The sequence below is a fragment of the Notolepis coatsorum genome (assembly GCF_963971535.1).
Source record: "Notolepis coatsorum genome assembly, chromosome: 14".
Lineage (NCBI taxonomy): Eukaryota > Metazoa > Chordata > Actinopteri > Aulopiformes > Paralepididae > Notolepis > Notolepis coatsorum.
In genome coordinates, this window is record NC_140178.1 from 23,553,668 (window position 1) to 23,575,568 (window position 21,901).

A 21,901-nucleotide genomic window follows, 5' to 3' on the forward strand; every position below is an offset into this window, starting at 1 on the left:
GAACGGAGTGAGTGAGTCTGTAACTCCGGTTATATGATACAAAAGCTACTTTTGATCATTTTTACGAGTCAACATTGTTAAATGATATAATAGAAAACCTATTATGTCAGCCCACTACTCATGGCAGAGAAACTTTTATAATATTAAAGGTGCTATAGATAACCACTAGATGTCGCACTAGAGTACCAGCATGTCATTTATCGAATGGGTGCATTCCACGTGGGGAAATGGGAAGTAGGGACAAGGGACTAAACACTAAACACGTTTCGCAATTATGCCACATCAATGTGGAACGCCCTACCTAAAGCTGTAAAGGAATGTGAATCACTACCCACTTTCAAAAACACTCTCAAAAAACACCTACGTGAGACTGCAATTCGAAACTGGCCCCTACAAATGTCCTAACCTAGTTGTACAGTAAATGACCAAGTAAGGCTTTGTCAGTATTCCAATGTACAGTGTAAAATGTGTGTGTCCCCTACCCAACCCCCCCCCCCCCCCCCCCACCTCCAATGTACAGCCCTCACCCATCCACCCACCCAACCCCACCCCACCCACCCAACCTCCTCCAATGTACAGTTTCTACGCCAAATGTATATACACTCTTTTTCTGGACACTTTTGTATCACAAACAGTACTGTATTTGCAAATCTGATATGTCATAAATGTATAGATGTAGCAGTACTGTCTATCTGTATGTCATGTATGTCATATATGTTATGATGAATTGAAAATGGGGGACCCTGATGTAAACAAGACGAAAGTCTTTCTCTGGTCTGCATCCCCTTAACAATTGTATGTATTGAGCTGTACTGTACTGTACCCATTCTGCAATCTGTTAATAAACTTTTCAATCAATCAATCAAACATGTAAACAACAACAATACATTTTGGGGTCAATAGTTTTATTCCGCAACTTTCTAAAAGCTCTGGATGCGTTATTTAAAAAAAATTTACATAAATATTGTCTATAAAAGGGTATGTAAATGAATGGAAAATAGTGTATACTTAATGTTTTAGGCTTAAAAATAAAATTAATAAAAATAATGCTAAAAAGCAATCCATAAAAAAAGGTTCAAATGTATAATTTAGTCTCACTTGTTGGTAAACCTGCAGAATATATTGATATGGTTAAACTTAATATAACATTTACAAAGTGGGACTAGATACATTTTCCTTTGAGTGTGTGTGTGTGGTGTTAGATGTGCATTTATATTTCATTTAAGTTATATACTAATGTTTGAAATAGACTAAACTATCCTAATGGTAAAATGGTTCATACAAATGTGGTCACAATTTGGTTTACCCAAAAGCTTGTTTGAAAGAGGGAAAGGCTTCAATGTCTAGATTAAGCTGCGTCAGCTTTTTTTGCTTGTTTGAATATTGCTCCAAAACATATGTTAACGTGGACACTGACTCAGTCTACTGTGAGTGAGATTCAATGACCAGCTTAAAGTTTCAAGTTAATTTGTCACGTCCACTTTTTCAGCATTGAGGATTTAAATACTTAGTGACTTGGCTCCTCTGCCTGGCAGCAGTATCAGTGCAAATAGAACAAAAGAAGCAGTAAAAACGGTGTAAGATTTTAAAACGATCAACATAGCAATAATTAAACATAAACTGAAAAATATCTTGACTCCTCTTGACTGAGGAAAGCAACAGTTGTGATTGGAGGGTCAAGAAAAGAAGGTGGAGCTTGAGATATGTCAATTTCAGTGACTTTTTTCATATACAATTTTAATATGGAAGTCATTGGAGAAATCGGACAGGAAAAAGTCACTGAAATTACACCTTTCTGTATTTTATTTTATAGTGGCATGAGGGTGATGACTAATATTTTCTTTGAAACCTCAGGGACTGTCACTGAACAACATAATGTAATACTCAGGAGTCAACATATCCCACTGTGTTTGAGTATTCTGATGGAGAGTCCACTGTACACCTAAAATCTCAAGTTATGTTTATCTGTTTTAATCCTTTGTGAAGGGTCTGTGTCAATCAAAACGGTTTCATATCTCGTGTTAGTCTGTCATGGGGAACTATAGAGTTTTAGTATTTTAAAATAACTCAAAGCACCTGTGACATGTTAGCCTATATGTGTGAGATAACATGATGACATATGATGTCCTCCATTAAAGGGATATTTCACTTTAGTAAAACTTGTCAAAAAGCAGCAGTCTTACCTCTATCTAAGGTAATCTACTAGTAAACAAGTGACCACTGCTGACACCTGGGTGGAATGGTGTTGTTGACAGCAAACAACAGGGACAACAGTGGTCGCTAGTTTACTTGTAGATTACTTTAGATATGACAAGTTCTACTAAAGTGAAATATCCCTTTAATATCCACACAGACGTATTACATTTAATCTTGGTAGACCAACGTCAGGTGATTGTAATAAATAAAAAAACGTCATCGTCATTATGTGCCTTGCCTGCCAACAGTGCGCCATATTGGTAGGCAAGGCATCGTGGCAATAATGACTGAGTATAAACCATATATACCCATACTTCTAGTTTTGGAATCTGAATAACCCTAACCCTATAGATTGAATGTATGATTACAAATAAATGTTTCGTTCCGTCGTGGGGGCAACTGTCTAGTGGTCAACACGGACCTTATATCAGACGGACCGGAATCAAATCAATCGATCCCTCAAAGTTGTCAGATAACTTTCACATGTCCTGCATGTGTCCAGTATGTGTTTCCTTTTTGTAATGGCATTGGTTTGTCCTGCGTCCCAATTATCTGGAGTAAATCTTCATTAATCATATATCATAAGGTGATCAATGTTTCCTAAAACACCTTTTATCTTGTGACACAAGAAGCTGATTTTATTCAACATGACTATGAAACTGAAATGATTACACGGCAACAATGTTCTTTAAACGGCACCCCTGAAGCTGCATGTCAAAACTAGACATATAGTTCTTCTGGATTTTGCCTATTGCGTTTGTATTTTCAGTAGGGCTTGCAAGTGAACAATATTAACCAGTTATTTTCGTCAAACCCGATTATAAATGTTATAAGAAGCTGTTCATGTTGTTCACCGAATGCCTATTATTAGCCTACTATTAGTATTATTATTATTCGGCTATTATTATTATTATCATATTATTTGTATTATTGTTGTTATTGTGTTTGTGATTAAAGAACTACCTAATCCAATTAGGCATAGGCTAAAAGGCCAATGCCATGGCAAATTAATTAAGATAGCAGACTATATAGTCGAAAATAGTAGGCTAATAATGAAGATTGCCATCCATTTCTTCGAATACCGTCACACATTCTGTGGTGAATGGCGCGCACGTGCCTGCGTGCCCAATAATCCCGTTTCTATAGGAACGAGGGACGCCGAAGTGTGCTCCATTACATGGTTAGTATGAACGAGCGTATGGATGTCCGCTTACAGCACAAGGCACAATCGTATAGAATTAATATCAACGTGCCACTGATGATATTATTTCATTAACATCACGGTCAATTATCTATATAAAATCGTTTGCCTTTTCGACGGGCGTTCCGTGTTGGGGCCTCTGTTGAAAGTGAAAGCGGTGTAACGTTGAGAGAGCAGCTCGTTCAGTCCAAAACTTTACCGTCAATTTGATGTACATTATTATCGTTTGATTGATTGATGGACAATAGGCAGAGAGTACCTATTCGTCACTGACATCGATTATGAGGCTTGGGATTGGTCCAGCATCAAATAAACAGAGTTTTATTAAATTACGTGTTTGTTCCGAGGGCGCTTAAATATACACGCGATCGCATTCACTGCTTTCAAATGAATAATAATAATGCTGCTATTTTTTCCCACATTATGGTTATAATTCTAGAATAAATTCGAACCACAGTATCAATTAATTGTTTACTGATCATAAGTGTGTCGCCTCATCCGGTGTAGCCGCCAATGACTTCATTCTAAAACGAAAATATATCATAAAGGTGCAGGAGGCCCCACCATTTAACACACAGTAACCTATGGGTCCAGGGGGCCACGCTTATATCCGCTATACATCTGCCTATATAGGCCCGCGTGTAGTACCCGTTCGCGGCCGCATGGTGGCGCCAGTGGCTCGAGCAGGAGGAGAGCAGAGGGTTAATACGTTAATACGCCATTTAACAACCTCAGCATTCTGGCCTGTTGTTTTTTTGCGCTTTAAACAATAGATGAGTAAATAATAGATTAGACGCTTTTTAGACGACACGTTTGTCTGTGGGGTGAAACAAGCTTTTGTTTGTTTGGTTGTTTGCTTGGTTTAAGGCCTCTACTGTAATATAGTATAATACAATTATATAATATAATACATAATAATATACTATAAGTAACTCTATACTCTAACTCTGTACATACACCTGATTAGCACTACTCAGTATCACTATATTCCAGTTTAATCACCTACATTGAATAATACATTTACATTTTCACTCTGGTTGGATGCCAACTTCTTCCCATTCTACTGTACTTGTGCTGTTAGGGTCTATGGGTGACAGTACTGTATATTTGCATATCGTGGTATATGTCACGTATGTCCCTATGTCATAAATGTCATGATGTCATGTATGTTGTGTATGTCATAAATGTCATTATGAATTAAAAATGTGGGACCCTGATGTAAACAAGACGAAAGTCTTTCTCTGGTCTGCACCCACTGTGTGTATTGAGCTGTACTGTATTGTACCCATTCTGCAATCTGTTCAATAACGTTTTCATTCATTCATTCATTCATTCATTCATTCATTCATTCATATGAAGAGAGTAGACAATACATTATAATCTAATCTAAACAATTTGAGCATCTGATCCACTTGTCTGTTTCTAGTCGAGGCTGATTTAACAGTTCCGTGATGATGTGCCATTATAGTGTTTGATGCACGTTTTCAAATTAAACATGGGTTTTATTAACTTTATTGATTAACTATAACTTCGGACCATTCCTAAATGTTGGTATGGGAGTGGTCGTCCTCGTCCTGCTCCTATAGGCCTCGTTGCTACTATTCTATTGCTATAGTTATTCTACTCCCTCTGAGAGAGCCATGTTTTATGTTTAGGGACTTGTTCTCTTCTATAACGTTACTGGTTCTCCAGGTTGGCGGTCATCCTGCTGAAAGGACCCCCCCCTCTCTCTCTCTCTCTCTCTCTCTCTCTCCCCCCCTCTCTCTATCTCTCTCTCTCCCTCTCTCTCTCTCTCTCTCTCTCTCCCCCCCTCTCTCTCTCCACCCCCCTCCCCTCTCTCTCTCTCTCTCTCTCTCTCTCTCTCTCTCCCTCCCTCTCTCTCCCCCCCTCTCTCTCTCCACCCCCTCCCTCTCTCTCTCTCTCTCTCTCTCCCCCCTCTCTCTCTCTATCTCCCCCCCCCCCCTCTCTCTCTCTCTCTCTCTCTCTCTCTCTCTCTCTCTCTCTCTCTCTCTCTCTCCTCCCTCCCCCCCTCCCCTCCCCCCTCTGCCTCTCTCCATTTTGTGCTCAGTACAACAGCAGTAGCCTGGCTGCGGTATCACAGGGCGCCACACGAGGGGTTTAATTTTGATGGAGTCCATTTGATGGTGAGTTGCGCTGCATTAATGAAAGATAGTCCGATTCACAAACAGTTAAATCTCCTTTTCTTTCGTCCCCTTTATTCGACCTTCCTCGCTAAATGGATCAGCCTCAGGTGATGCTAAACAGCATTAGGCTATCCCGCACGGCTCCGGAATAAGTTGTATTGTTGTTGTTGTTGGGTTTATTTTATCCCGCCCCAAACTAAACTATCTAACTTTTAGCTTGAACAAATTAATTATCTTAACTGTTGAGACACGTATAGACTTTAGGCAACTGCCACAATGGAAACGGGACACTTGTGTGTTAATTGATAAACTAAAGTTAGACTAAATAAAGTAAGTAACTCGATAGGCTACCCTTAATCTGTTTACATTATTTTGAAAGTGTGTGTTCATCTCTCGTTAATGGTATCAACGGCTAAACCCTTTTGTAGGCTACTTACTGCATGGGGTTTGAATTGGATAGTGTGTGTGATCAAGTTTCTTCTTGTTGTTTACGTTAGAACTATGAATCAGAGTCCCGTTCCATCTGTTGTTTCAGGATACAGCCGATGTCTTACGTTAATGTATTTTGCTTTTAACCACTAGGAAATATTTATTCATCTTTTCCTTTAATTCTGCTTAGTAAATTCCTGACTTCGACCTTCAGTCAGTATTTCAGTCCAGCCGTTGCAGGAAGTGGCTGTTTACATTTGGACAATTTCATATAAGTTCTATGTTCCAAAAGTGATTACAGCTAAATAACAGTTTAATACAAGTTCTATGTTCCAAAAGTGATTACAACTAAATAACAGTTTAATACAAGTGCTATGTTCCAAAAGTGATTACAACTAAATAACAGACAAGTTCTATGTTCCAAAAGTGATTACAACTAAATAACAGTTTAATACAAGTTCTATGTTCCAAAAGTGATTACAACTAAATAACAGTTTAATACAAGTTCTATGTTCCAAAAGTGGTTACAACTAAATAACAGTTTAATACAAGTTCTATGTTCCAAAAGTGATTACAACTACATAACAGACAAGTTCTATGTTCCAAAAGTGATTACAACTAAATAACAGACAAGTTCTATGTTCCAAAAGTGATTACAACTAAATAACAGTTTAATACAAGTTCTATGTTCCAAAAGTGATTACAACTAAATAACAGTTTAATACAAGTTCTATGTTCCAAAAGTGGTTACAACTAAATAACAGTTTAATACAAGTTCTATGTTCCAAAAGTGATTACAACTAAATAACAGTTTCATACAAGTTCTATGTTCCAAAAGTGATTACAACTAAATAACATACAAGTTCTATGTTCCAAAAGTGATTACAACTAAATAACAGTTTAATACAAGTTCTGTGTTCCAAAAGTGATTACAACTAAATAACAGTTTCATACAAGTTCTATGTTCCAAAAGTGATTACAACTAAATAACAGTTTAATACAATTTCTATGTTCCAAAAGTGATTACAACTAAATAACAGACAAGTTCTATGTTCCAAAAGTGATTACAACTAAATAACAGACAATTTCTATGTTCCAAAAGTGATTACAACTAAATAACAGACAAGTTCTATGTTCCAAAAGTGATTACAACTAGTTCAAGTTCAAGTTCTTTAATAGTTGTCATACAGAAGTACAGAATACTTTCATACAAAATGCTTCTTACTGTTACGCTCCAGAGACTGTGCTAGACAAGATAGTATCAAATAACATAATAACATAATATAGCATGAATTTAGAAGAAGAAAATGAGGTCACAGTGTTCGGTATAGACATATGTACAATGTTCTGAGTTACCATATAATATACAATACACAATACACAGCTAAATAACAGTTTAATACAAGTTCTATGTTCCAAAAGTGATTACAACTAAATAACAAACAAGTTCTATGTTCCAAAAGTGATTACAACTAAATAACAGTTTAATACAAGTTCTATGTTCCAAAAGTGATTACAACTAAATAACAGTTTAATACAATTTCTATGTTCCAAAAGTGATTACAACTATATAACAGACAAGTTCTATGTTCCAAAAGTGATTACAACTAAATAACAGTTTAATACAAGTTCTATGTTCCAAAAGTTATTACAACTAAATAACAGTGTCCTGTAGTTTCTGAACATTCAATACAATTTGAATAAAAGGTTTACAAAAAAAAAGAAAAAAAAATACTAATAATAGGTTTGTAGCTTTGTTTGTTAGCAGAATGTAATGGAATGTGTTTCTAACCGGAGAACAACAATTGTTGTGAAAATGTTAACAGCAAGATTGCAGGTAATTAGTGACTTATTTTCAATACACTATGTAGACAGAAGGGTTGCCAGATCCTCAGCAAACAGCTATAGTTCACAAACACTTTGCACCAAAACTATTTTGCATATAGATTAAATTACGTTAGATTATATTGCATTTGATTAGATTAGATTAGATTAAAATGTCATCATACAGCACAAGAACAGTACAATGAAAATAAGTTGGCATCTAACTAGAGTGCAACAGTAAAATGCATTGACACAGTGTGATTACATGTAAACAAGTAATTAAATGGAATATATACTGTATATCAAAGCTATTGAGTCAATATGCAAATCTGATGTATATACGGTATTATTGTGTACAGTGATTAATTATTACAAATATAATAAACTATTATAAATATATGTTTACACTTTCATGTAGACATGTGAAGATCCATCTTTATCTTATTTAACAGACATTCTTGACAATGCATGGCAACATTTAAGCAGTAAACCTATATACACCATGTCTTACTTTCAATTCAGCTTGTAAATTAAGAGTGGTTATGCAGAAGAATTATTTATTTATTTTTATTTAAATTGTATTATTATTATTTAAAAAAAAATTACTTTGTTACAAAACCCCCTGAATGTAGGCCAAATTACGTTTATTGTCTAATAATTGTTATTCTTCTTACCATTGTTGCAGCTATTGACAGCATTTCTATACTCTGTTGGAAAAAAGAAAGATGAGTGATGATTGTGAAAACAAATTTTAAGACATAATAGTCTCAGTTTGACCTAAACTCAACGTGGTCCACTGGGCAAGTTAATACCAATTAATTAATCAATTAGCTTCAAGAATCTTAAGTGTTCTATTTGAGCCACTGTGATGTCAGGCTAAACATTAAAAAGGTCACGGAACATCTGCCTCTTGATGTCACAGCTGGTATTCAGAACAATATAGTTGAACTTCTATAGTTAGACCATCCATCTTTAACATACAAAGTACACTGTTTTCAGCTATTATGGTTCACTGTTGGTGTACAAGTCTACATTACTTTAATAATAATAATAATAATAATAATAATAATAATAATAATATAATAACCATTATTTGTATAGCACCTTTCATACAAGTATTGCAGCCCAAAGTGCAGTAAAATGGACAGAAAAAATGCAATGCAGAGAATCAAAAAGGTTAAAAGCAATGCAGACAATAACACAAATATTGATTCATAAGACCCAAACCAACAATTCAGTTGAAACAAATACTTAGTGTATATACTCACACAGTTTAAAAACCTGAGTCAGCCTACAAGTCTATGTTTCTACACCAACCTACAAATGATTTTCAGTCTGCAAGGTATAAGGTCAAGTACAGTTCAGTTGTATTATGTAAACTATAAACAATTGTAACACAGTTCAGTTGCATCATGTAAACTATCCTATAAATGATTATTACACAGTTCAGTGTTGTCATGTAAACTAAATGATTATAACACAGTTCAGTGTTGTCATGTAAACTAAATGATTATAACACAGTTCAGTGTTGTCATGTAAACTAAATGATTATAAGCAGTGTTGTCATGTAAACTAAATGATTATAACACAGTTCAGTGTTGTCATGTAAACTAAATGATTATAACACAGTTCAGTGTTGTCATGTAAACTAAATGATTATTACACAGTTCAGTGTTGTCATGTAAACTAAATGATTATAACACAGTTCAGTGTTGTCATGTAAACTAAATGATTATTACACAGTTCAGTGTTGTCATGTAAACTAAATGATTATTACACAGTTCAGTGTTGTCATGTAAACTAAATGATTATAAGCAGTGTTGTCATGTAAACTAAATGATTATAACACAGTTCAGTGTTGTCATGTAAACTAAATGATTATAACACAGTTCAGTGTTGTCATGTAAACTAAATGATTATTACACAGTTCATTGTTGTCATGTAAACTAAATTATTATTACACAGTTCATTGTTGTCATGTAAACTAAATTATTATTACACAGTTCAGTGTTGTCGTGTAAACTAAATGATTATTACACAGTTCAGTGTTGTCGTGTAAACTACTATAAATTAGGGATGTTCGATATTGGCGTTTTTACCTATACCGATATTGTCCAACTCTTAATTTCCGATACCGATATCAACCGATACCCCCCCCCCCCAAACGGAATAATTTCAGGTACCAATTAACATTACATATATCTTGTTGTGGAATTAACACAACATTATGCATACTTTTGACAATAAATAAAATCAGAATTTGTTCTTACTTGCTTAAAGGTTAAATAAATGTAAAAAAATATATATATTTTTTGAAAACCGATACCGATCATTTCCGATATCACATTTTAATGCCAATATCGGCCGATAATATCGGTAGATCGGTAGATAATATCGGACATCCCTACTATAAATGATTGAGGTGAAAGTGGCTCAGGAGGTATAGAGCAGTCATCTGGTAATCAGAAGGTTCTTGGTTCCATTCCTCCCGGCTGTGTGTCAAAGTGTCCTTGAGCAAGACACTTAACCCTAACTGCTCCTGATGAGCAGGTTGGCACCTTGCATGGTGTGTGAATGTGTGAGTGAATGGGTGAGTGAGTGAGGCATAAGTTGTGAAGTGCTTTGGATAAAAGAGTTATATAAAATGCAGCCCATTTACCTAACACAGTTCAGTTTATCATATAAACTACCTATAAATTATTGTAACACAGTTCAGTTTTATCATATAAACTACCTATAAATTATTGTAACAGTTCAGTTTTATGATGTAAACTGCCTATACATGATTGTAACTCAGTTCAGTGTTGTCATGTAAACTGCCTATAAATTATTGTAACACAGTTACATTTTATGATGTAAACTACCTATACATTATTGTAACACAGTTCAGTTCTATGATGTAATAAACCTATATAAATGACTGGCCTTTATTTGGCTTGTCAGACAGTCAAATACAATTCAAAGTGATTATTCCAAATCCAAGACTAAATAAAAATAAAGTATACTATTCATACCTGTTATTTACCCAAAGTCATATATACGTATATATATAGCCTATACAGACACTGTACACCATAAACTCCTATTAGGCCTATTTGGTTTTACGTTGGTAAAATGAAATATTCCAATAATACATGATACTTATGAGAGTTGGCAGAAATCTGCAGTCATTTTGCCTCGAGCTTGGAGTGACACATCTTCTGATGCAAAGAAGTGTTAGAACATTTAAAGTCCTAATTCGTGACCCAAAAAAAGAACGATCCATGTGGGGTATATTCATGTATACATTCTTGAAGAGTTTAATTTGTAGATGGAAAATACACAATTGAAAACTTTATTAATGCTTAAGATCACTTTTATTCCAGTGTTTACAACCATTACCAATATAAACAAAACCTTTACAGACAGAAAATACAGCAAATATAATTAAAAACTCATATTTACTTGTATCAAGAGCTCAGTCAGCCAACTACACAAGGAAAACCTGTCTCCATTGTTATTCCTAGCTTTGGTGGTGGTTATACCCATTTGTTAATGTTTGGATCACTGATTCGGCCTTTAATAAAACATTCCAGATGTTTTCTATAAATGTGTGTTTAATTAATGCTCAATTAATACACTAGAAATGTGTGTCTTTTTGATGAGTGTTTAGGTGATTATGACTAATTCAACTCAGGATTGTTTAAGTGAACTTGAAATTCTGAAAACTATTTTAAAATGTTTGTGAAATATGTATCCTTACAATAAAGACATTTGGAAGTAATGTGATTATAACAGAACAAAAACTCTCATAGTCCTTATGTGAGCAGCGGGCTGGGAAGCAATAATCACATCCAATGGAAATACAGTAATGTGATTACACTGTAACTGTAATAATTTCCACGTCCAATTGGGTATGAGAGGCTTTGAAAGAGAAAATGTCTCTTTGGTTGTGAGATTATTAAGATATTACAAACATAATTTTACACATTGATCAAATGTCTGTAGATGATGATACTAACGTTGTTGAAAGTATTGACTTTGAACTGGAATACAATTTCTGCATTACCTCCTGTTGATCTCATCTCCTTCATTACATAAAGTGACTTGCTTCCCCGTCGATCCTGTCCTCTTCACTTTAAACACAGTTTCTAAAGAACACAAGAACACTTGCTGAATAAAGTTTATATCCTGTATACTATATATGCAAGGGGGTAAAGGAAGCATGGATCCCCAATAATAGAAAAACGAAGGCAGGTCTGCAGGTAGTCACTTAAAAAAAAAAAAAGGCATGTATTGTATCCAGCATGTATCCAGCATGTATCCATGCTGGCGACAGTGGCTCAGGAGGTAGAGCGATCGTCTGGTAGTAAGAAGGTTCCCGGTTCGATTCCTGCTCCCGGCCAGCGCGTCGATGTGTCCTTGAGCAAGACACTTAACCCCTAATTGCTCTCGATGTGCAGGTTGACACCTTACATGGTCGTCTCCGTCATCGGTGTGTGTGAATGTGGGAGTGAATGGGTGAATGTGAGGAACAAAAATTGTAAAGCGCTTTGGATATAAGCGCTGTATAAATGCAACATTTACCATTATGTATCTAACATGTATCTAACATGTATCCAACATGTATCTAACATGTATCCAACATGTATCTAACATGTATCTAACTGTATCCAACGTGTATCTAACATGTATCTAACATGTATCCAACATGTATCCAACATGTATACAACATGTATCTAACATGTATACAACATGTATACAACATGTATCTAACATGTATACAACATGTATACAACATGTATACAACATGTATCCAGCATGTATCCAACATGTATACAACAGTAAAACCGGCCAGGTATCCAATGCTCTATTTGAACCTATTATATTTTACAGTTCCCAGTGACAACAATGTATTTTCAATGTGTTTTCTTTGTCCCAGGTTCATGAGACACGCTCTGCAACACTGGAGATCACGGCCGCTCTCACACGCATGCAGAAAAGGCTGAATGGGGAGACTCAAGGTTTCATCAATACGAAGAGTCTCTACAAATGACACGAAGGTTCTTTATGGGTAAACACTGTATATGTAAAGCTGAAAGAAATTACCTCTACAAAAGGCTTGAATGTTGTTTATAATCTTGACAGTTTCTCGTTTATACAAAGTACATAGGTTTGGTCATAGAAAACCTATGGGATATCTATCGGGATAAATCAAATCATAAATCAAATCAAATTGATTTGTAAGGCCCGACAACACACGTTAATGTCCCCATGGGCCGCACAAGTCTTCTTTAAACAAGTCAAGAAGAAACATCACAATAAGTCAAGAACAAAGCAAAAACTCCATAAAGTCCAAAAAAAATTAAATAAATGCAACACTCCCAGACATACCCCACGCGAAGGTAAGGAAAAACTCACTAAAACCTAGCAATAGGAAAAAATGCACCACAGGCAATGTGGAGGAGAGAAACCTTAGAATAGCCATTCAAGGGGGTATCTCCCTTCTTAAGATTTAAGATTTGTTTATTAAGGACAATGCAAATTAATGAACATCATTTACATGAGTGTATGCATAACATCACAGCATGATAAGGACGTAAATATGCCGGGAATAGCACAGGGATAATTTCCACCCGTAGTCCTAACATAAAACAAACACAAAACGGACCTTACAACGTTCATTCATAAAAACTGACATCACTGACATGACCACACTAACATGACATTCAGTCAGTACAACATCACTAACATCCCTAATGAGTGCATATTTATTTGGCTGTCTAACAGCCATTTCCTGAGTTGGCCCCTAAAGGTGGACAGGGTGGTACAGTCCCTTAAGGGGACCGGAAGGCTGTTCCATGTTCCACTTCCCTTTATCGATAGAACATTTGAGCTGAAGGCAGTCTTTATAAAAATGGACCTCACAATCCCCTCTGGTGTTTGACCTAGTGGCTAATCCAGTGTTGCTTTTCTCGTGGATAAACTCCTTAGATGTCGGTGATAGTAGTGTTGCAGTAAAACAGGCAAACAGTTGGTAAGCATGCACTCATATGGGTGGTGAGACACAGATAAGTGCATGCGATAGCAACTGAACATTTTGAAATATTAAAGATAGAGCTGATAGCGGATCTATTTGAGGCACGGGGCGGCGCAGAGAGGGTCGCATCCTCCCGGTCATCATCACGGGACGTCCAACACTCCGATCATCGCTCCGAGACAGCCACTCATAGGGAGACGGGGAGACAGGGAGATGGGACAGGCGTTAGACAGTTCGTGTGATTCTGATGGGCGGACATAGCAATAGATACAAGTGGTAAGCATATATGTGAATAGAATAGATATATGTAGTAAGCATATTATGTGAATAGAATAGAAGTACTTAACCCAGCAATGAACTCAGCGTTTAGACCATGTTGACAGACCACGGACAGAAGACGGTAAGAAGCTGATCCATGGCCTCGGTGGTGCACGTTAGGCTTGGGCGGTATAATTTTTTTCATACCGTCATACCTTGCTGACATAATACTTTCATTTTCATCGGGGGGGGGGGGGGGAGAGCGGAGCTAACAATATACTTGTTATCACTTATCACCATACATAACGCTTATATTGAAACACGTTGACATTAGGGCCATTCTTTCAACCTAAAAGTGCACTTTCTTCAACCTCAAACCTAAATTCCTTAGCAACCCGTGTTACCAAGTAAACAGATCAGTGCGCACAGTCAAGACACACAGATATGAAACAAGTCATACGGAACAAATAACGTATAACGGAGGCTGAAATTAGAGCAATATGACTCACGACAGTAGTACACAACTACACCAGCCAGGTACCAACGCTAGCTCACAGAACGATATGAATGCTGGTAGTGTATGGCTGGTGCTGGCTAACTGGCTATCGTTCTGTGAGCTAGCGTTGGTACCTGGCTGGTGCTGGCTAACTGGCTATTGTTCTGTGAGCTAGCGTTGGTACCTGGCTGGTGCTGGCTAACTGGCTATCGTTCTGTGAGCTAGCGTTGGTACCTAACTACTGTTACTGTTTAAACAAAAATGTTAATAAATGGGAGCTTCCTCAAACAGCCATCTCTTTCCCGACAATCCCCTCTGTGCACACGATTGGAAGATGAATGTATGCCAGTTAGCCAGCACCAGCCAGGTACCAACGCTAGCTCACAGAATGATAGCCAGTTAGCCAGCACCAGCTAGGTACCAACGCTAGCTCACAGAACGATAGCCAGTTAGCCAGCACCAGCTAGGTACCAATGCTAGCTCACAGAATGATAGCCAGTTAGCCAGCACCAGCCAGGTACCAACGCTAGCTCACAGAACGATAGCCAGTTAGCCAGCACCAGCCAGGTACCAACGCTAGCTCACAGAACGATAGCCAGTTAGCCAGCACCAGCCAGGTACCAACGCTAGCTCACAGAACAATAGCCAGTTAGCCAGCACCAGCCAGGTACCAACGCTAGCTCACAGAACGATAGCCACGTAACCCTCTGCTGGTGTGTGCTGTGCACTACAATCAACTCCGTGTCAGTGTAATAGCAGTCTGTGACGTCACGGTATTGAGAATCATACCGGCGGGATTTCGAAATATCCTGGAATACCGTCATATCGCCCAAGCCTAGTGCACGTAGAACAGTCACTGCAATCTTGGCCAAGACCCCGAGACATCCACCATCTTGGACAGTACTACGAGACAACCACTCAGAGAGATGGGCGGGGGGGGGGGGGGGGGGTTAGAGAGTTCCCGTGTTTGTAGTGGGCGGAGATGGAGCAATAAATAAATGTAGTGAGCATATGCATGCATGGTGACAGTAGAATCATAGTATATAAGAAAATTGTGAAATTGAGTAATAGATAGAAATACTGCAGGCGTATGGATACAGGATGAGATACAAGACAATAGCTCAGAGCCGTATGCCCCGGGTGGCAGGAGAAGCCACTCAGAAGGTTCAGCACTGCAGGCCAGACAGAAGGCGGTATGAAGCTGTTCCATGGGACCGATTGAGACAGAGACAGAGGTTAAAAAGGTTCTCCCATGTCTGCAGAAAAGCAGACATGGGAGCAAATAGACATCCTAACTAAACTAGACAGATTAATCTAAGGGTCAGTCCTCACCAGGTGAGATCAGGGTAGGTTGAAGGAGAGAGAGAAAAGATGCGGGTCTTAAGCAGGGATTTAAAAGCTTCGACAGAGCAGGCGCCCCTGACAACGGCAGGTCATTTTGAAAGTATGGGTACCGTCTCAAAATCGTACTCAAGTAAAAGTCAGAGTATCTGGCTAAAAACACACTTGAGTAAAAGTCAAAAAGTTTCTACATTTAAATGTACCTAAGTACTCAAAAGTAAAAGTCAAAACTTTTTTTCTGACTGTCTATTCTTCTGATAGCAGGCTGTTTCTTGCCTCCCACAAGCCGGCTGCAATGTGGACTAAGTCATACATAGCACAAGTCCCCTCCGGTACTTGAGGTAACAGCAATCGCATCTTTTCACCTGTGCAGCTCGATCTCTCAGTGGTGAGGAGTAACGCGTGGGAGGCTCACGCTGCCCCCGACACTTCCTGATTCCACTGCGCAGGCGCACCAACCGACCTGTAGGAGTCAAACAATCAATGATCCCCGCTTTCTAGTCTTGCACAAGGACCAATCAGCATGGGTATGGGCGGGTTAATTTTCCATTCCATTTTGATTGGCTGTTTTTAAATAAAGTGTGGCCGCAGGATTAATAACGTTAACGTTAGTTCGGCCAGAGAAACAAATATACTAATAAAAATTGTTGGACCTGTGGGCGGCTACGTGGCGTAGTGGGCAATGCGCTCGCCACGAAATCTGGAGACGCTGGGCTTGCCTGTTCGAGCCCAGCGCTCCACATTTGCTTTCAGTTTAGCTGGTCGTCCGTACTAATACACATTGGCCGTATTAGGGGGTGGGAAACTGATGGATGGGGATCGGGCGTTGTGGACAGCGACTCCTACAGGTCGGTTGGTGCGCCTGCGCAGTGGAATCAGGAAGTGTCGGGGGCAGCATGAGCCTCCCACGCGTTACTCCTCGCCACTGAGAGATCGAGCTGCGCAGGTGAAAAGATGCGACTGCTGTTACCTCAAGTACCGGAGGGGACTTGTGCTATGTATGACTTAGTCCACATTGCAGCCGGCTTGTGGGAGGCAAGAAACAGCGTTCGTGACAGGGGAGGGTTGAATTGGATGATACGAAATTGGGATGGGAGAAAATATAGAAAATGGGAGAAAAAGTGGATAAAAAAAAAATTGTTGGACCTGTGAGATTTGTACTTTGCACTTATAGGTCTGCATTTTAAATGTAAGGAGTAAAAAGTATGTTTTATTTCTCTGAAATGTAATTGAGTAAAAGTACAAGTATACACACCTAATAATACTCGAGTAAAGTACAAATCCCCAAAAACAGTACTTAAGTATTGTAACAAAGTACAATTACTCAAGTACTTTACACCCCTGGAAACACCTCAACCATATACCTGATGAAGAGCTCACGGGGGCTTGAAACGCTGTAGACCCAAGTGCAATAAAGTAAAACATTGGGAGTCTTTTTGAATGACATGAATATTCACAATTGATCCATAATTAATGGTAATATAACATTATAAGTGTGTTTAGTAAGCCTATATCAGCCCACACTGCCCTTCCTCAATAACCCAACTTATCATGGCCATGATGATGTAGCTTCTCATGTATTTCATGGGCTTTATTCACTCCGCTGTCATATTGGTGGGCTGTGATGTGATGGTGCCGCTATGATGTGGACATACTATAAAAATAGAATAAATTCAGTCCAAACAGCAGGTAGAATACACCTCATGACTATGATTATTGGTAAACGACATCGTTTTTGTGTTTTGAAATGTACAGAAGTGAATTAGTCATCCACTAATCAACATGCATTAGCGATCTAGGAAACTGAGGCCACCAAGTTGTTCAGTGGTATGAGTCATATGATTGTAGTTTCGAAAATAATTTCCACTTGTCGTTTCTTTTATAATATTGCTGACTGCATTGTTGTTTTTGAATGATATTCTCAACTGTCTAAACGGGAGAGACGGTGTTGTTCTCAGGAGCTCAGCTTAATGTTATATTTGAGATGGAATCTATGCGACTGAAGCCAATAATGAGACATGGGGGATATAAATTGTTGTTAGTCTGCCTCTAATAATTCATACACTATTATAACATTACAAATAATAATAATAATAATAATAATAATAATAATAATAATAATAATAATAATAATAATAATAATAATAATAATAATAATAATAATAATAATAATAATAATAATAATAATAATACAACTTTATTTGTATAGCACCTTTCATACAGAAACTGCAGCTCAAAGTGCTTCACAACAGAAAAAAGACAGGCATAAAATGAGCACATGAAGTGCAGACATATACAATCACAGTTTTTCACATTAGGATCTAACATCCCAACAGGCCACCTTGTTTATGGGTTGATTCAGTTTTAAAAATAGACAATAATAAAAAGAGTAAGATAGAATAGACAGAGTAATAGTGCAATAATGCAGTGCAGTAGTAGAATAGAATAGACATGAAATGAGCACATACAAATCAGTTTTTTTAACAATAAAATTGTTCTGGATTACTGTTTAACAGTTTAAAGTTGTCTTTACTTTCTCTGTTTGGTATCCACAGTTTAAAACCTGACCTAATATTATATATTGTAAATACTTATGCCTAAATTATTTAGAATTATTTAGTTTGACAGAGAGCTCCACATGGACACATCACTTGTTGTACCATAATCTACGTCCCCATACTGAAAGTATATTTTTAGTGTGTATATATTCTTTTAATATCTTTTATATATTTCTACCCATATGTACTTTTCTGAGAGTATACTTACAATGTATTTAGCATGTGCTTCCATTCACTAATTCAAAGCACATTTTAGTATGATAGTCATTCATATGCTGTAAATGTAATCCAAGTACACTTTAAAAAAAAAAATTGAGATATTTACCAAACTTAAGTTGTACTTAAATAAACGTATTAAAATTGTACTATTTTGCTAAGCAAAAGTAACCAATCAATCAACCTTTTGTATAGCACATTTCATACGGTAAGTGCAACTCAATGTGCTTCAAAGAAAATAATTGCAGAGAATAATTAAAATGATTCCAAATAAAGGCAAGAAACAAACAAATAATAATAATAATAATAATAATAATAATAATAATAATAATAATAATAATAATAATAATAATAATAATAATAATAATAATAATAATAATAATAATAATAATAATAAATAAAATCAATGCAAAAAGAAACTAGGTAAAAGCGATGCTAAAAAGGTATGTCTTAATAGTAATACATAAATATAATGTCCAGATTCATAAACCCGTAGATCCTCCGGTAGGCTGTTCTAAAGGCTATAGGACCATAATAGATAAAAGCTGCTTCTCATTGATGTTCTATAGACTATAGAACCATAATAGCTAAACGCTGCTTCGCCTTTTTTTTTTTTTTTTTTTTTTAGATTTCATTTATAGCATTTTCAGCTTTTTTTGGTCAACGCAGGACCTTTTGGCCACGCAGGACTGACAGAGGAGAGAGGGTGAAGCGGGAGGAGAAGAGGGGAGGACATGCGGCATATGGCCACCGGGTCGGGGAATCGAACCCGGGGCGACCGATTCGTGACTCACCGCGCTATGTGGTGTGCTACTGGAGCGCCCATCTCTTTGTTGTTCTAAAAGCTATAGGACCTTAATAGATAAAAAGCTGCTTCTCATTGTTGTTCTATAGACTATAGGACCATAATAGATTAAATCTGCTTCTCTTTGTTGTTCTTTTTACATTTTTTTTTATTATCCTTTTCCCCCTTCTTTTTCCGTTTTTCTCCCCTCCCAATGTTAGTCGTTATGCCAATTCCCAATCCCCTTCCTGGTCGTTGCGCACTCTACCCCCTACCGTCGGTCTGGGAGGGCGGAGACTATCACATGCTTCCTCCGACACATGTGATTGTGTACCCAGCCCACCACTTCTTTTCACCTGGCAGCGCGGACTCTCACTGTAACTCTTAGATCCTTCCCTTGCTGTGCAGGCCAGGCGCCCCGACCAAACTGTAGGAGTCGCTGTCCACAACGACCCAGACCCACCCACCGGCTTCCCTCCCGCTGATTCTGCCAATCGAGCCAGTATGACGGCCGGCCAAGCCGGAAGCAACGCTGACAGCTGGGTTCCATACCAGTGTCTCTTGCGTTGGTGACGAGCGCCTTGTCCACTGCGCCACCCAGCCGCCCTCTCCTTGTTGTTCTAAAGGCTATAGGACCATAATAGATCAAAGCTGCTTCTCATTGTTGTTCTATATAGACTGTAGAACCATAATAGATAAACGTTGCTTCTCCATGCCTTGTTGTTCTACCTGGTGGAACAGTTCGAGGATCTGAGCGCTATAGGCTATAGCTTGCAGCCGGATAGCTTTCTACTGAACGCACAGAGAGGAATTTGGTATCTATCTTCTTATCTGACTCTGGAGAAGACTGTAAGTGCATTTCCCATAATGTTGGTGTGTTCCTTTATGTACAATTCTTTTTTTTTTAAACTTCATTTTTTAGCGTTTATCGCTTTTTCTGGTCAAGCATGACCGACAGAAACAGGTTGAATGGGATATAGATCAGGGGAAGACACTGAGAAAATACGGCGAGTCCGGGAGTCGAACTCGTGTACCCCAGATCCGTGACGCGCACGGTTGTCCCCGACGCCGAAATAGCGCCGAGATACGCGGTGAGCTACTGGAGCTCCCTATGTACAACTTTTAACACTAAGTACAACTTAAAGTTAGACTCTGGAATGCCGTCAAAAGCGACCTCTAGGCAAAGCAGCCCCATAACTTATTATAGAGTGGATTTCTCCCTGCCTCTGTGTGTGCCAGCAGGTGCAACCCATCCCCTATTATTATATATTATGAATAATATTATATATGCTGTGTATTGACAGTGTATTTGTTTTTATCAAATAAATCTCATAATAGAAATATACACTAGCTTGTTGTGGCTTGAAGAGGAAATTCTAAGTATCTGAAATACAGATGTGTCTCCAATGTTCACTAACATGTGAGAAGTCTGTGTGAAACTCCAGCCTGTTAAAGATTCTCCCTTTAGCTTTGAAGGGTTGAGCACACTCATAATTTATATATTTTATACCCAGTCTAATCTTCTGTACATTGTATCTTACAACAATACTGCACTTTACTGTTACATTTATGGTTGGATGCCAAACCTATTTCCGTTGCACTGTACGGTATAATGACAATACATTTTAATCTAATCTAATTTGGGGAGCATCTTCATGTATTATATGTTACACCATCTATTATTATACAGATAAAAGATAAAAAGACAGCTAATTTCAATGTCTTGTACTCTTGTTATATTTGAAGGCTAAATCTCTTTCTTTATTTATAAATTGTAGAGATGCATATAAGGGATGTTTGGGAGAAGAGTTTGCAGGTAGAATGGTGTACTATGTATCGGATAATAGTATATGGTAAGTGTATGTATGGATAAATGTATATGGTAAGTGTACTATGTATGGAAGAAGTGTATATGGCAGTGTAGGCTACTATATGTATGGGATAAGTGTATATGGTAAGTGTACTATATGGGAGAAGTGTATGGAAGGTATAAATGTGTATTTGTGAGGTATAGGTGTGTATTTGTCAGGTATAAATGTGTATTAGTGAGGTCTCTAATTTTGTGAATCACGCCTAGTCTTTTTGAATACCCTGAGCCACACCAGATTTGAGCCAAAAATAGATTTTAATATGAATATTTAAACTCCCCGTGGCATGCTCAGCCGCTCCCACCAGACACGGGATACTCTGAGTGGTTCTCAAAGTGAGGTCCGGAGTCCCCCAGGGGTCCTTGAGGGCCATTCCAGTGGGTCCCCAGCAAAATGAGGAATAGTTTAATTTCACTATACTATTTTATTCTGGAGAAATTATGTGTAAGAATGACTCCTGGTCGTAGGTTTCAATATCCCCTCCTGCATGATACATTCATACAACTCTGGCCTCAAACTACAACTCTCTTTTCAGATGAGGTCCTGACCTACAATGATATGGCTAGT